The sequence below is a fragment of the Haemaphysalis longicornis genome, unplaced genomic scaffold (genome assembly GCF_048455015.1).
Source record: "Haemaphysalis longicornis isolate Haplotype H1 unplaced genomic scaffold, Haemaphysalis longicornis Haplotype H1 scaffold_12, whole genome shotgun sequence".
Lineage (NCBI taxonomy): Eukaryota > Metazoa > Arthropoda > Arachnida > Ixodida > Ixodidae > Haemaphysalis > Haemaphysalis longicornis.
Genome location: NW_027526225.1, coordinates 49,735,316 through 49,752,040, shown reverse-complemented (window position 1 = coordinate 49,752,040; position 16,725 = coordinate 49,735,316). Strand labels below are relative to the sequence as shown.

At 51.8% G+C, this 16,725-nt stretch overlaps 1 pseudogene; it reads left to right on the top strand.

The window, feature by feature from the left end:
• The first annotated feature begins 2,841 nt into the window (after window positions 1-2,841).
• Window positions 2,842-16,725, top strand: part of LOC144161596 (uncharacterized) — a 72,651-nt pseudogene continuing 58,767 nt past the window's right edge.

Genomic DNA, 16,725 nt, shown 5'->3' with positions numbered 1-16,725 from the left:
AGGAACAGTTCCCATCATTGAATGCGCCCGGCGGCCATCGGCGGCGGGGTTTGGCGGTAAGGCTTGAGCAGTCCCAGCAGTGGCTGATGGTCGGTTACCAGGGTGAATTGCCGACTTAGGAGGTAGTTATGGAAACGAGAAACGCCAAAAATCAGTGCCGATGCTTCTCGCTCCAGCTGAGAGTAGTTTCGCTCCGCTTTTGTTAACGTTCTTGAACGAAACGTAATTGGTCTGTGCTCATTTCCAACCGAGTAAAACAGAACAGCACCCACGCCATAAGGAGAAGCGTAACATTCTAGCTTCAGTTCCTTGTTGGGATCATAATGAACGAGAAGTTGCGCATTCTTCAAAATTTCTTTCGCTTTCTCGAACGCTGACTGCTGCGGTTCCTGCCATTCCCAACGGGCTCGTTTTTCCCTTAGCTGATACAAGAGGCTGAGCACAGTCGACATATTGGGCAGGAAACGGGCGTAGAACGTAAGCATGCCAAGGAACGAGCGCAATTCGCTTACGTTACGTGGGCGCGGGGCTTGCATGACGGCGTCTACATTCTTTTCAATGGGGTGGAGGCCTTGCCGATCAATACGATGGCCAAGGTAAGTGACGGAAGGCTGCCGACACAATGCATTTGTCAATGCTAAGTTTAACGCCGTGGTCTCGGAACCGCTCCAGCACTCTCTTGAGCTGCTCTTCGTTATCACTCTTGCCTTCTGACACTAGCACGTCGTCAAGGCAGGTTTGGACATCCGGCAGCCCGCCGAGTACTGCATCCACCTTTCTTTGAAAAATAGCCGTGCGCGTTAGGTTTGTTGCAGACGATTACATCATATTTCGTCGCATAATGTCTTCCGCTGACTAGCAAGTTCTTAACCAAGCTTTGCATGCAATAACATAATGGTACAATAGGTGGTATATGCTTATAAATTTCGCCAAGACGGTTCACATATGCATCACAAATAAAAAGAATAGATTTGACTTCCCGTATAGTATTAGCGGTTACCAAAATAAACAAGTGAAAGAACATAAGTACCTGGGATTAACGTTGACGTCTCGAATGAAGGAGTCAACACATATAAACAACATATGTTCCTCCGCGAGAAAGAACTTTGGATTCTTGCCGCATATGTTCGGTGATGCCCCCTCGTCGCTTAGACTTATTGCATGCAATATTCATTGTAAGACCCTTACTGGAATCCGGTAGCATCGTCTGGGCCCTCTACACTATCAGTAATATAGAAAAACATTGAAAAATATAGAGATTGGCAGCTCGTTTTAGCCATAAACGTTTTAGACATCGCGACTCGCCTTCAGCTGTGCTAGAGCTTGCACACCTTGAGCCATTGGCCAACCGGCGTAAAAGTGGCCGTATAAACGTTCTACACCAGCTTTATTTTGATAAACTGGGAATCCAGTCATGAGAGTACGTGACCAACAACCCTGGTCGAGCGTCTCGTCACAAACATAGCCGAAGTATTCAACCGTTCTTTGCCCGTACTGGCCAATACAAAATCTCGGTTTTACCCAGAACTGTTTCCGATTGCAATGTTTGGCTGGAGTGTTCACCGTTGCTGCCATCCGATGTATAATGATTGCATTCTTACTTGTTGATTATGTATCAACGCGTTCATGTAGTTATCTTGTATCCGTACGCGTGTCTTCCGGGTATATAAATCCTTCGGCTGTTTGGACTTCTCAAGGTCCGCAGTATTGTACAAATAAACACCTTTCTAGAAAAGAGTGTACAACAAGGGGGGCAAACCGCGCGTTTTCTCCCCCAGCCCATCCAGTTTAGCCCTAAAGGTTGTGGGGAGCGCCTTGGCACAACACCGTCTGATGCTATTGTCTCTCTCCTCCTCTCGCCCGTCGAGGGCGAGAGACGAGAGACGATGAGGAGGGCGAGAGACGATACCGTCTCTCGCCCTCCTCATCTGTTGTGCGGCTGCCGGGCCGCCATCATTGGAGACGTCGGCGCCCGAGGGATGGCGCTGGTGGACACGGAAAACGGTGGGGGGGGGGGGGGGGGAAGGGGGTGGGCGCGGGGGTGCCATGCGGAGGCACGCGCGGGAGACTCGGGTTCTGGACTGCAAAGAGTTTTGGTGTGCGTGCGGGCGTGCGTGCGGGCGTGCGTGTGTGTGTGTGTGTGTGTGTGTGTGTGTGTGTGTGTGTGTGTGTGTGTGTGTGTGTGTGTGTGTGTGTGTGTGTGCGTGTGTGTGTGTGTGCGTGTATGCGCGCGCTTGCCCGGACGGGCGACAACGAGGTGGACAATGTGAGTAAACAGTTTGCTTGTACACAACCACAGTGTGTCTCGTTTCATGGCATGCCGTAGATATCAGGCCCAGATCACGCGCCCGACCGTGGGGCTAATTTCAAGCCAACCCGTAGACATTTGCTCTCTGCGGTTTCGGACGTCATTCCTTTGTTCCGAGAAGAAGCGCCATTTTGGCAGTAGGATACCCGGGTCTTTCAGGCATATAGATACATGTTTTGTAAATAAGTTTTGGAGTTTTGATACCGGTATTTTATTTTGCTTAAGTTTTACCATGGCCGCGGATGCCTGAAGTTTTTCGTGCGTTCTCTTTTCTGCGGTTTGTGTAACGGCTTAAGTGCTTACATTGCGAGTGTATTTAGCGTTTGAAGGGATCTTAGTCACTTGTGTATTTCGCTGTGTCTGTACTGCAGTTTTTTGTCATGTATTGTCTAGATGTTCTTTTTTGCTTCCACTGTAGATTTTTAGTGTGGGGTTTTGTCACGTTCTAAATGTAGTTAGCAATGCCTGCTGTGTAGCGGGGCGTGTACAGTTTGGCGTGGTCGAGCCAGCTTTTGTTGGGTAGTTCTCTGGAAATGGCTCCTACAACGCGGAGAGAGACGGGAGAGAAGGAGGAGCCGCAGGGCTCGAGAGGGGAGTCCGAGGCGGACGCCCTTGCGCAGGAGGCTGATCAGCAGCCCGCAGACCTCGCCTCAATGATGACGCAGGTGACCGGGATGTTCGCGGAGATGACCCGAATACTCGGGCGGCTCCAACCGCGGGTCCCGTAGTGCCAGCCTCGAAGCCGTGTTTGAATATCGAGGTTTACGAACTCGAGGTTTACGAATCCGTTTCGAGGTTTACGAATCCGTTTACGAACTGGATTCGTACCAGACTGCGGTAGGCACATCGGATGATGACGTGCTGAGGCAAGTCGTGCCCGTGGCAATAGGAAGCGCTGCGCGTTGGAGGCGCTGACAAGCGCCTTTGGAATCGACGGCAGATTTTAAGGACCGCTTGGGCGCTGAATTTATCCAACCTGATTACGAACACCGCATGAGGTACGAGCTTGCCCTTCGCACGCAGCACCCTGAGGAGAGCCTCTTCGAGTACGTGTGGGCGATGCAGGAGCTGTACTTCGCTACAGGTTGCCGCCGAGACCCGGGGAATCTCTCGAACCGGGATTTGCCTCTTCAGGAGGGGGAGCGGATAACGGCCCCACAAACTCCTAGGTCGCAGGCAATGCTTGGCGACGGAAGAGGGTGGCAGGACGAAACGACCCGTTCGTGCAGGTTTTATCGCAAGCCTCACCATTTTTCCCGTCAATGCCCCGAGAAAATGCGTAGTACGTAGGGAAGTGCTGATCGCCGGCGGCGATGAAAAGGGGTACCTCGTCCTTGCGGCGGTAAGCGAGAAGGGGGGCCCAGTCGGAGGGGGTGCGGGGGAGCCGCCTCACAACCCCGACGCTCGCGCCGGCGGGCAGCTGGCCGCCTCCGCATGTAGGGCACATGGGGACCCATCCTCGTTAGCCCCGTTCATGCGAGTGCAATTGGTCAGTCGCGAACTTTTTGCACTGGTCAACACAGGCTCGACGGTGTCTCTAATAGGAGACGAAATTTTTTTTTTTGGCTTGCCGGAGAAGGATAATCCGGGTTAGGTCCCCCGAGACACCCTTGAGCTTACCAGCGGGTTCGGCAAAAGCAGAAGGAGCCGTGAGACTCACGCTCGCTTTTAATGGCAGAAAGCGCAGACAGCGTTTTGTCTGCTTGCCTTGTTTGTCTGTTCCAGTCATACTGGCGAAAGATTTACTCTCGAGGGATGGTGTTGTGCTCGACATGGGGAGGAACGGCTATCAGTACGGTACGCAACCCCCTTTCTTTCCTTTCGCGAATGCGCCAATGCATGGTTTACAACCACACGGAGAAACGAATCTGTACTGCGCTGTGGCAGGCCAGGGAGAGGTGTCAGGAAAGATGAGCACTAATGTAGAAGCGGTCGTCGCACCTTTTTCTGGGTCGGATGATCAGCGCCTAATGTTGGCGGAAAGTTTGCTCCCCTTATTGGAAAGGGGTGGCGGAAGCGCCCGCACCGAGCGGGAGAGGAAAGGGCCGGACGGAGGAGTTGAGGCCGGCCGAAAAGAGAAAGAAAACCGGCATCTCGCAGCGGTGATTTCTCATCCCCCGTAAAACAGAGGCTGAAAGGAATCTATCCTAGGGGGAGGTAGTCAGTAAAGAAGAGTTCATTGAGGCCCAGAAAGCAGACGGTCTCTGCCAGCAGGTGCTCAAAAGGCTAGCGAGTGGCGTAGATTGCACCGGTAACGCTGAGGGGCTTGACGCGTATCTGCTGGGTGATGATGGCTTATTACTTCGTTACATTCCCCAACTGCACGACCAAGAGGCGGTTTCATCCCCATTTCGAGTCGTGGTCCCAAAAAAGTTGCGGAAACGGTTCATGCGGTACTTTCATGACTCAGCGGTGGCAGGACATGGCAGCGCAAGTAAGACTTACGACAAGTTCTGCCGTGTCGCGACTTTACCAGGCATCAGGAGAGACGTACTGAGCTATTCCTGCGCTTTCCCTCTTTGTCAGGTAGCGAAACCGCGCGCTGGAAAACCAGTGGGTTTTATGAAGCCGGTCGAAAGCAACTACCCGTCAAAGATTGTAGCGTGTGACGTGATGGGACCCCTTCCAAGATCCGCGCGAGGAAGCCAGTTCATTCTGGTTATAACGGACCACTTTTCTAAGTGGGTGGAGCTGTTTCCCCTTAGAAAGGTAGCGTCGGAGCGGATCGCAGAGAAGCTGTTGGAGACATTCACTCGTTTCGGATTCCCCTCTGACCTGATCACTGACAATGTTTTGTATTTTACAAGCAAAGTGTTTGCGGACATTTCGAGCGTTGCACATTGGGCACAAAAAAACGAGTCCGTATCATTCTCAGAGAAACATTACTGAAACGGTGAACCGGAACGTGAAGTTTATGCTGGTTGCGACAACCAAGGAGCATAAGGACTGGGATGCGCGTTTGCCTGAGCTGGCTTTCGCGACTAGAACTACCGTAAATAGGTCAACGGGTTTGACACCAGGTTGCCTAAACTTTCGGTAAAGATAAAGAGATCGCTTTCACAAAAAAGAATGCACTGCTGTACGCGCTCTACGCGGCTAGGCTCTTGGAATGCCTTTCCGGAGCGCAACGCACGGTTTGGGAGAACCTCGACGTGGCGCGCATGGAGCAAGCCGAGCAGTATAACAAAAGCCGTCGTCACCTTGTGTACAACATCGGTGACCTAGTGCTAAGGAGAACGCACCCACTCAGCAACTGTGCACGCGGTTTCACCGCATCACTCGCACACAAATGGCAAGGGTCATACCGAATAACGGCGCAGGCAACTCTGCTCACGTATGAGATGCAGTCGCTTCAAAGCAACGAGCTGGTGCGTCCTGTGCACGTTAGCGATTTCAATGCCTATCACATTCGCACAGCCGATGACGAACAGGTGATAGCGGAACCAGAATGTGGGAGTCCCGCTTCGAATTACAGAACGGCCGGCGATATGGTTCGCACCTATCGCTACGACCTGACGGTGCGGTGTTTTTAACTCCCCACGGGACCGGGTTTCACGTGGTTCCGCCACGGAGCAACCTGCAGCGCTGCGTAGTCATCGCTACGAGTTTCAGCGAGCCACCGGCCTGGTGGTGCGAGGCGTGGTTTCGTGCCTGGGCGTTGCAATTTCAGCCAGGGCCTGCCGAGCAGCAGGGCTTTCTGCTTTGACCCGGGAGCTGTTGCCACGGTCCGGGGGTCCTGCTGCCTTCGGAGATGCGAGGCGGCTGCGGTTCGCCTCCTGGTCGACGGCCGAGTCGTGTCCATGGGTTGAAGGCATGCTGAGCTCCTCGCGGAGCTGTAACCCTGGCGTGGAGGCCTACAGCTCTCTCTGGAGCTTCAAGCCTCTACGAGCGCCCGTCAACCGGGTTTCCCCCGGGCTCATCGCGGCGTCTCCGGTTCCGGCGCCTACCAGAGGAGATCCTTTACCGGGGCGATGTCGAGAGAAACCTGGCCGTTCCGAGGAACCCTGCGCCAGGCCGCCGAGAGGGTGCTCCTGCGGATGCCTACGTTGTGGCGATAGGGAGGTGAAGCTAAAGTTTGCCGGGCGAGGGCAGCGCTGCACTCTCCCCTCCTCGGGAGTACACGGTGGCTGCCGCCGCTTCGGCACGTGCTTTTTTCGCTGCGCGCGTGCTGCATTTTTTGCGCTAGGAAGAGGGCTGGGTAAAATTTTCTTTTGTCTTATGAAACCATACGCGTCAGCACGTGTCCAGCAAGTTCGGTGTAAATGTAGAGTAGTTACTGAGTTCATTTTTTGTCGACGTTTGTCTGGTCGTCTGCTACAGACCCGCCGCTCGACCGGCAGACTGCCCCGACGATTTTAAGTGGGGAAACGCGTTGTTCGGTGGTCGCCGGCTGCTGTCCTTTCGTCTGCAAGGCGACAGCTGTTCAGCTTGTCACAGAGTACTTTTCTCTTGTTTGTTACTCCCTTCGCGTGCTCGCGCTTCGGACATCCGGATTTTCTGGACTGCAGCAACACTGAGGCTTGCAAGAAATGTAAGATAAGCGTGATTGATTATCATCATCATCAGCCTATCTACGCCCACTGCAGGGCAAATGCCTCTCCCATTATTCTCCAATTACCTCGGTCCTGTGCCAACTGTGACCAATTTATCCCCGCAAGCTTCTTGATCTCATCTGCCCATCTAACTTTCTGCCGCCCCCTGCAACGCTTGCCTCCTCTAGGGATCCACTCTGTTACCCTTAATGACCAGCGGTTATCTTGCCTTCGCATTACATGCCCTGCCCACGTCCATTTCTTTTTCTTAATTTCTACTAATATGTCCATAACACGTATTTGTTCCCTGACCCACTCCGCTCTCTTCTTGTCCCTTAATGTTACACCTATCATTTTCCGCTCCATTGCACGCTGAGTCGTTCTCAATTTAAGTTCAACCCTCTTAGTGAGCCTCCAGGTTTCTGCCCCGTAGGTGAGTACCTGTTAGATGCAGCTGTCATACACTTTCTTCAGCGACAATGGTAGGCTGCTATTCATTATCTGAGAATGTCTGCCATATGCACCCCACCCCCTTCTTATCCTTCTAATTATCTCTGCCTCATGGTTGGGATCTAAGGTCACAACTTGGCCTAAGTGGATATATTCGCTTACCACTTCCACTGCCTCGCCACCTATCTCAAACCGCTGTGCTGTCCCGAGGTTATTCATCATTACTTTAGTTTTCTGCATATTAATTTTCAGGCCCACGGTTCTACTCTGTTCGTCCAGTGCGGAAAGCCTGCTTTGCAATTCGTCCCCCGAGTTACTTAGCAAGGCAACGTCATCAGCAAATCTGAGGTTACTGAGGTATTCTCCATTAACCCTTACTCCCACCTGTTCCCAATCCAACGTTCTGAATTCTTCTTGTAAACGTGCTGTGAATAACATTGGAGAGATTATGTCTCCTTGTCTGACACCCTTCCTTATAGGTATTTTACTGCTCTCCTTATGGAGGATGATGGTAGCTGTGGAGCCATTGTAGATATCCTCTAGTATTCTTACATAATGCTCATCTGCCCCCTGGTTCCGTAATGCCTGAATGACTGCTAGGGATTCGACCGAATCAAATGCTTTCTTATAATCTATGAGGGCTATATATAGGGGTTCAGTATACTCAGCGCACTTTTCTATCACCTGATTGATCGTGTGAATATGGTCCATTGTTGAATAACCTTTACGGAACCCTGCTTGTTCTTTAGGTTGACTGAAATCTAAGGTTGCAGAAATTGTGTTAGCGATTACCTTGGTAAGTACCTTGTAGACGACTGACAGTAAGCTGATCGGCCTGTAATTTTTCAAGTGCTTCTTGTCGCCTTTCTTATGGATTAGGATGATGTTCGCGTTCTTCCAAGATTCCGGTACAGTTGCGGTCATTAGGCATTGCATATACAGGTTTGCCAGTTTTTCAAGTACAATTTCTGCGCAATCCTTCAAAAGGTCTGCTGTTATCTGATCCTCACCAGGTGCTTTGCCCCCTTTCATTTCTTTCAAAGCCTTCCTTACTTCTTCGGTCGTTACTGGTGGGATGTCTATCTCCTCTGAACTACTGTCTCGTTCGGCATTATCCTGGATGTCCCGGCTACTGTGCAGGTCCCTATAGAGCTCCTCGGCCACTGTGACTATTTTATCCCTATTTGTGGTGACATTGCCTTGCTTATCTTTAAGTGCGTACATCTGATTTTTTCCCGCGCCAAGACGCCTCTTCACTGCTTTCAGGCTACCTCCGTTCTTTACAGCGTATTCGATCCTCTCCATAATATACTTCCGTATGTCAGCTGTCTTACGCTTATTGATTAACTTCGAAAGCTCCGCTGGTTCTATTCTGTCAGCTGCGGTGGAGATTGTCATGGTTTGCCGTTTCCTAATTAGATCTTTCGTCTCCTATGAAGGTTTACCAGTATCCTGTCTAGCCGTAGTGCCCCCGACTTCTACTGCACACTCCGTGATAATGAGTGTAAGGTTGTCGCTGGCTTCCTGTGTCGTAAGCTCGGCTTCATCGTTAAGAGCTGAATGTCGGTTCTGCAGCGCGATCCTGAATTCTTCTGATTTACGTCTTACTATTAGCTCATTTACTGGCTTCTTTCATACGAGCTTGTTGCGGTCCCTCCTCAAATCTAGCCTAATTCGAGATTTTACCATGCGGTGGTCACTACACCTTACCCTTCCGAGCACTTCCACATCCTGCACGACGCCAGGGTTATCGCATAATATGAAGTCTATTTCATTTTAATGCTCCCCATTCGGGCTCCTCCAGGTCCACTTCCGACACTCCCGTTTACAGAAGAAAGTATTCTTTATGGGTAGGTTATTCCGTTCTGCAAACGCAACTAGTGGGCCCCCCCCGCTATTTCTACAGCCCAGACCATAGTTCCCAACTGCCTTGTCTCCAGCCTGATTCTTGCCTACTTTAGCATTGAAGTCCCCCATAACTACGGTATACTGTGTTTTTACTTTAGCCATTTCCGATTCCACATCTTCATAGAAGCGTTCCACTACTTGGTCGTCGTGGCTGGATGTGGGCGCGTAGCCCTGCACCACCTTGAGCTTGTACCTCTTATTGAGCCTAATTGCAAGACCTGCTGCCCTTTCGTTAATGCTATAGTGTTCTTCTATGTTGCCAGCTATGCTTTTATTGACTAGAGATCCCACTCCCAGTTCTCTTCTGTCCTCTAGACCCCGGTAACGTCGGACGTGTCCATTTTTCAGCACCGTAAGTGTTTCGCCTGCCCTCCTAGCCTAGCTAAGCCCTATTGCATCCCATTTAATGCCCTCTAGCTCCTCGAACAACACCTCTAGACTCGCTTCGCTAGATAAGGTTCGCGCGTTATACGTTGCCAGGTTCAGATTCCATTGGCGGCCTGTCCGGATCCAGTGATTCTTAGCACCCTCTGCTGCGTTACAGGTCTGACCGCCGCCGTGGTCAGTTGCTTCGCAGCCGCTGGGGACTGAGGGCCGAGGGTTAATTGGCGTATTCATGGGAGGTTGTGGTCGTTACTACACCAGGGTGGCCAATCCTGCTCTGGTGAGGGAGTGCATTGCCGGCAATGGTCGCCGGGGTCAGGCCGCACCCCAAGCCTCTTTGTGCAATTCCATCAATACGCGGATTTTAAATTCAGAGCATTTCTTTAACTCACGATGTCACCCGTTCTAGGCGTCCGTAGTAGTCCGCATCGCTCGCAGGTGCGCCCTCTCCCCCGCTCCACCTCTCCCGCATCACGCTACCCTCCTCGCTCTCAACAACAGGTCCACCCCCCCCCCCTGCACTATATAAAAAAATAATACTTACCGGCGCCTGGTCTCGATCCCACGACCCTGCGGGCGGAACACAAGGTACATGGTGCTCTACCCACTGCGCCACAAAGCCGACACAGAATGGAAGGCTACTAACGCGCCTTATATCCTTGACTCATTCAAACTACGCCAAGAAGCTGCTGATACAACGCATTCACTACCTGTGGCCGGAACGCGAGGTACATGGTGCTCTTCCCACAGCGCCACAAAACCGAGACAGAATGAAAGGCTACGAACGCGCCTTATATCCTTGACTCATTCAAACTACGTCAAGAAGCTGCTGATACAACGCATTCACTACCACCAACTCCCCAAACACTAAGCGTTAACGTAATACACCCACCCCCTATGCGACGCATTTACTCGAGTCCCCCTCGCAGGGACACGGGCCCCTTTTTTTTTCATCCGGTGGAAATTGTCCGGCACCGGGATTCGAGCCGTGGTTCTTCTGCACGTGAGGTGGATGCTCTACCTCTACGCCATCGCTGCACGCTTGATTGATTGATTATGGTAATAGGTTATTTCTTACTCTTGAAACAAACTTGCTGCATCTTATAAAAATGCATTAGAAAGGCACACGCTAATTAAGGGGTGCGCTCACAGCGCCGCTATTCCATTTTACTTTTCCTTGAAGAAATTTTTGTTCGCAATGTTTGTCACCCTCTTGGAGTACAAGTATAGGTTAGAGTCACAGTTCGCGGAAACAACAGAACAGCTTGTGGCGTACAACTTTTAGTTACTATTAATTTACAGAATTTGGTGTATACCTCTTTTAATTACCAGTATTTGAAATGTGAAAAAAAAACGAACAACGCAGCAATCCCGTCCAGAACACAAGTCACAATGACAAGACGGACCAGAGCTACTACAGCCAGGTAAATCGCTAGAAACTATTTTTTTTCACCCATGCAAAATGTCAACCTATTGCAATATATATGGACGATATCGAACGGCACCAGCTAAACAACTCCGAAGTTCATTAATTATAGCGGAAAACAATCATTGGCAGCATGCATTAAAAAAGTGAGAGGGGAGGACTCGTTAGAACACTAGTTCGCATTTTCAAAGCCGGGTAATGTAAACGAAAGCACACAGATACAAACAAAAATGTGCCAACTTATTTCACCTTTCGAAACGCAGTGATCCATGCTTACCGCCTATCCTATTGGTGCGCTTTCGCGGGGAATATGAGGAATTTAACGAATGGATCATCTTCTTTCGCCTTGTTACTACATGTCGTGGCAGCTGACCATGCAACAATATGGGGGTTTGCTTCGCTTTCAGTTTCATCTTTTCGTTTCGGGGGAGTGAGGAGTGATCCCGCCGCCCTTTGTACGTGCTGGCTTAAGTGGCTCGCGCAGCCGGCGGTCGCTTTGTTCGCATTCGTGAGTAGGGGGCTGGAAGCCTCAGGCGGTGCGGGAGACAGCGTCCACCCCGAGCTGCACATGCACTTGCCAGACGCGGAGGAGCGGGCCGGGGGGCGTCTGCTTAGGGCGCTGAAAAGCCCTTCACCAGACGCAGTCGTTTCGCGATGATTGAGGTGGTTAGACCAGCCAAGGGTCACCCACAAGAGCACTCTTTATCCTTTATCCCGTGAAACCGCCGGGGCGCTCCGCCGTTCGACTGGCGCCTAGCAGACGACGCGTCTCTAGCAGACAAGACAAGCACCAGCAAAAATGGACCCAGTAGTTACTCTACGTGTAAACCGAACTTGCTGGACAGTTGCTAACGTGTATGCTTTCACAAGTCGGAAGAAAATTTTACCTGGACCTCATCGTAGCGCGATAAATGCAGCACGCGCGGAGCGAAAACTGCACGTGCCGAAGCGGCGGCAGCCACCGCGTACTCCCCCGGAGGGTAAGGTCCCTAAAATTACTGAAGTAGCGCCAACTGCTCCCTCCTTCTCCGCTGCCCTCCTCTTTTTTCTCTCCCCTCACCCGCCGCGCCGCGGTCCCTTTAAAGGGACACTGAAGTGAATTTGTCAAGCTCCCGTTTTTGCTTGCATTGCGTAGACTTGCTCAAATTAGCACACTTTTCATCGTTTATCCGGTTGACAAATCGGTAATTATTTTACAAAGCGCGAAAGAAGAAAAACTACCATGCGCGGTTTGCGGCGGCCGCACCAACTAAGCTGTGACGTTGGGAGGAGGGGGCACCGTGATTGGACGCTGCCCAAGGTTAGCAATCAAACAAGTTTCGGTTTCGGTTTCGGTTCTGTAAAACAACATGTTTGACATCCGATGGCGTCGTTGGATGGGCATTCTCAATATCCCAGTAATCGTAGTACCGCGCTTGTGCCATGTTTCGGCTGTAAAATGCATAATATAAGCATCCCAGGACGGCTTGGAATCGTAGCATTCACTAGTCTAGGCCTACGCAGTGCATGAACGCCCTCCGCGCCCCCGCAGACGCTCAAATGCATGCGCTTTCCCCCCATATTTGGAGCTTGCCTCACCCATGGCTGTATCGTAAAAAGCGTGTTCGCACCATGCCAAGGGTCTGTTGATTCTGGCCTGTGCCTTCAAGCAGTCGGTGCTTATGGCAACAGCACGCCAACGAGAACTCGCTAGCGCGCCAGTGCCAGCCTGCGCGAGTTCTGTGGACTAGTTCGTGGAGCAGTGAACGTTGCGGCCCAAAAAAAGGTGAACTCAGTATAGAAAACATCGGCGAAAAGCGAAAAAGTTGACTTATAAAAAAAAAACCATGCACCCGCGGGGATTCGAACTCACGACTTGCAAAACACTTGCGATGGCATACCTAGCGCTCCAGACAACTGGGCAACGGGGCGGGCTCTGCTGACCTTGGTAATACAAGGTATATATTGTATAACTAGTTTACACTTTTATTTAGTTTTGGTATGTCAAGCAGCTTAGGAGACTATTTGTTGTATTGCGCTCGTGCAGTAAGCGTCCCCCGAGTTTCCACAATAGCTCACGTCTAGCAATTGCATTTCTCTGACGGAAAAGCGTTCGCAGATGCGTAGTCGTGCTGCTGACTGCTGTGCTTGTTCGCCCAGCGCAAAAAAGTGCTTCCTGCACCCTAGTTTTACGCTGTACGGTAAAAATATCAGTTGATTTTATTTCTTTAGTAACTATATTGACTTGGCTGACTCTTCTCCCCCTTCAAGAGGCCTTATATTTTCCTACTGGCGTACCAGTCAGCGAAGCGTCGTATGTGTGCTTGTGCAGGGCTTGTGTGAAGCGACCTTGACTTTGAGCTAGATACAGTAAAGACGAAGTAAAGACAGCCACATTCTTCCATTCACAAACGTTGTGGCTTAGTTTCAACTGATCGAGCGAATTGCCATGACTGTCGTCGGTGACCGGCGGACTAAACGTTGGGCCGACTGACTCGGTCGCGGAAGGTCGGCGAGCCGTGCAGTAGCGTAGCCAATTGCCAGCTCCTCTCCTGCTGACGTCACACGAAAACGCCACAGAAAATGGGCGAGAGTGCAGAGAGGAGGACGGCATTTTCGAATTGGTTTTTCTACGAAATAAATTCGCGTAAACGCGCTCAGAGTGGTCGAAACAGGGCCTAGGGACTCCGGTCTACAATTTGCGCTCGTAATCCCGGATTGTTTACAAATCACTTCAGTGTCCCTTTAACTCTGCGGCGGGGCCGCCATTTTTGTTGGCTTCCTCAGAGCAGACGCCCTCGCAACGCTTCGGGCCGCTCGCTGCAGTTTTTCGTGCAGTTTGCTCTTGTTTTCGCGCCGCAATCGCTCTTTGGTAGCATTAAAAGTATTTCTAGAGCCCCTTATTACCAACACGCCCTAAGCGAGGCTGTTTTGTTGTATATTTTTGTGTAGAAGGGGATATTTGCGGGATGGATGCCGCTGGCGCATACGGACAGCGCGGTGGTTGTTTACGTGTGCGGCAGGCTCAGGATAGTTCGTGAACGCGAAAGGATCGAACGTGGACGTTTCAAATTGCTCTGTTACAGTAATTCCGTTCTTGCATTTGCGTGATTAAGTTGTGGTCGTGCAAGCGCTGCACAGAGGGCTTGCGCATGGTTCGCGGTGACCTTGGTTCGCGGCAGTTCAAGCGCTGCGCTGGCTTTTTTGCGTTCGCGTTTTTTGCGTTAGTTGTAGATCATTAGGCAGCGCTCAGTATGCGTCACGCATTAGCTACTGACATTCATGCCACCTTTATTCCGTGCACTTTCCGGTGCTTTGACGCTGTTGCAAAATATATGTCACCTTCACGTCGTTATAGGCTGCTGTCAAGGTCAAAGTTCTCGCGTCTCCTCGTTGGCCTCGCCCATGACGGCTGTACTTTTGGCAGTGCGTCCGTGGCATAGCAATGTTCGTGCGATTGGCGTTCACAATTATACTTCGAGTAAGGCCCTGTCGGGCATATCTGGAACAGGCTGGCACAAACAACCTGCAGTTAAAGAATGCGCTCAGCTTACAATTAGCTGTAGTGCCCAGTTCTATAATAACTACCGTATTCCAAGCGCAATTGTGAATCCTTTTAAATGCAGAGCATTTCAGTAACTCACGATGTCACCCGCGTTGGCGTCCGTAGTCCGCGTCCGCATCGCTCCCCCTACACTATATAAATACTTGCCGGCGCCAGGTTTCGATCCTACGACTTTCGGGTGGAACGCAAGGTGCACGGTGCTCTACCAACTGAGCCACAAAGCCGACACAGAACGGAAGGTTACGAACGTGCCTTATATCCTTGACTCATTCAACCGTCGGCCAGAGGTGCGCCCTCACCCCCGCGTCCTCCTCACCTTCTCTCCGCTCGCAACGCCCTCTCTCGCCGCGTTCGGTTCGGGCGCACAACAGGTGGGGACGTGCGCAACACCCTCTCTCGCCGCGTTAGGTTCGCGCGCAAGAACAGGTGGGGCGCTCGCATCGCGCTCTCTCGCTGCGGTCGGTTCGCGCTTAAACCACATATGTCGTTCGCGCGCGCTGCGGTCGCTAACATCTCTGGCGTGATCGTGACGTCAGCATCACGCGTTCGCGTGGTGGCGATTTCGGCGCTATAACACTCTCTCGCGAGGGGCATTGGATTGGATTCGATTGGATTGGCTTGGATTGGCTTGGATTTGGATTGGATTGGATTAAAGTGGATTGTGTTGCGTCATAGCCGCGCCACGTTGCGTCATAGCCGCTCCACGTTGCGTCATAGCCGCGGCAGGGGGTTCACGGCACGTTTCACCATCGACTTCATCGACAATGTCTACGCGGGAAGAGAAGGCGGCGCGGCGGCGTCTGCGGATGCTGAGCGCAAGCGCCGCAAGCGAGCCGCCGACGCCGAACTTCGCCAGCGAGAAGCCGCAGCCATTCGTGAACGTCGGGCGGCGATGCGGGAGGGAAAACAAGCACAAAAAGAACAGAACTCCTGCTGGCGCAGTTTCAGGCAGGGGGCGCGCGAGCACTGCGAAGGCGGGAAATTTGAAATGCGTCGGGTGGTAGCAGTGAGCGGATACCGGCGCTACAGCCCATTATGGCGAATCAGTGGTCTGCATTTCCAACAGTTTTCACGTAGAGTGGAACGGATGTAACTTTTATGCTGTACAGCTAACATTGATTCATGTGTGGGCTTTCATAAATTACAGCTTGCCACAGCCGAGATGGCCGCGACTGCACTGACCTTCGAGCAGCCGAAGGCACAACAACTCGGCATCGCGAAGCTACATAAAGTGACGCCGACGCAACACTTGTTTGAAACGAGCAGGGGGCCAATTCTCCAAAACGGCGGGCCGTCGCTTTGAAACGACGGGGTAGCGCCATTGAAATGTATGTGTTCTGGGGTTGGGGCCGCCGCTTTGAGGTGGGCAGCATGAAGATGAGCTGCAAGAAAAGCACTGTGGCAAGGACGCGAAGCGACACCCACTGCCCTCCGTCGTTTCACTTGTCGCTTCGCGTCCTTGCCACAGTGCTTTTCTTGCAGCTCATCTTCATGCTGCCCACCTCAAAGCGGCGGCCCCAACCCCAGAACACATACATTTCAATGGCGCTACCCCGTCGTTTCAAAGCGACGGCCCGCCGTTTTGGAGAATTCGGCCCCAGCTGACATTTCGGTTGTTATCGGTTGTCATACGCTGGCGGCTTCGACAAGGCCTGCTGCAGCTGAGCCTGAAGTGGCGAATGTAAATGGAGAGTGGCGGCGAAGAGAACAAACAAAAAGGAAAACATCCCCCTCGCGAGGGGCACGATCAAATGCAGAGCATTTCTGCGGGGGGGGCGCGCCTGCAAGTCGTATGGATTATGTATTGGTTGTTGTTGTTGTAATTGTTGTCTTCCAGCGTAGACATTGTCGATGAAGTCGATGGTGAAACGTGCCGTGAACCCCCTGCCGCGGCTATGACGCAACGTGGAGCGGCTATGACGCTACGTGGCGCGGCTATGACGCAACACAATCCAACACAATCCACTTTAATCCAATCCAATCCAAATCCAAGCCAATCCAAGCCAATCCAATCGAATCCAATCCAATGCCCCTCGCGAGAGAGTGTTATAGCGCCGAAATCGCCACCACGCGAACGCGTGATACTGACGTCACGATCACGCCACAGATGTTAGCGACCGGAGCGCGCGCGAACGACATATGTGGTTAAAGCGCGAACCGACCGCGGCGAGAG